Source organism: Monopterus albus, unplaced genomic scaffold (assembly GCF_001952655.1).
Source record: "Monopterus albus unplaced genomic scaffold, M_albus_1.0 scaffold424.1, whole genome shotgun sequence".
Classification (NCBI taxonomy): Eukaryota; Metazoa; Chordata; class Actinopteri; order Synbranchiformes; family Synbranchidae; genus Monopterus; species Monopterus albus.
Genome location: NW_018128304.1, coordinates 1 through 757, shown reverse-complemented (window position 1 = coordinate 757; position 757 = coordinate 1).

Sequence of the window (757 nt, the reverse complement as noted above, 5' to 3'; positions counted from 1 at the left end):
TCCCCCTGTGGAACCTGCCTCCTACCTAAACATACATTAGTATTTGGACTTGTCTACTTTGTATTCACATGTTGTTTCTTAAAGCACTATCCCAGTTTTTCTTTTTTCCTCTACAGATACATACATCACTGCTGGCCAGTTTGCAAAGCACAGCCCATAAAACTAAAACTAGACACACAGACCATGTCAGGAATTGGTGTGTAAAGCTGCCGATAATGTCCAGGGGTGAACTCAATTATAAAGCCAGACGAGTAAAAGCAAAACTGTCTCTTTAATAAGAGCACTGGTAACGAACAAAACAATACAGAAACTGATTAAACGTGAAATACACTCTCAGGTTGATAATACAGTCCAGGGTCAGAGCCAGAAATCTTACACATTCAAGGTATCCACGAAAGCACGATCAAAAGGGAAGTCCAAAGATCAAAACCCAGTACACTAGTGGCCATATGACATGAGGCCTTGATACATGATTCGAGCTCAGAGAGGGATCTTCTATAAACCACTGCCTCGAGGCATGTATCATTGCCGAAAAGATGTGATTGATGACGTCCGACGCAGAAACGGCTGGCCTGAGTGACTACCATGACCAGTTCAGACCGTCGATATGGTGTCATGACGCGAGATCTCGCTGCGCGCGTCAGCAGGTGCGTAGGAGTACTATAAAGCCACCCAAGATGAGGGGCAACATGTGAGTTTGTCGGCATAGTATGTGTGTGCCTAGTTGCTTTCGGTATGATCATTGCTGCTGGTGTGT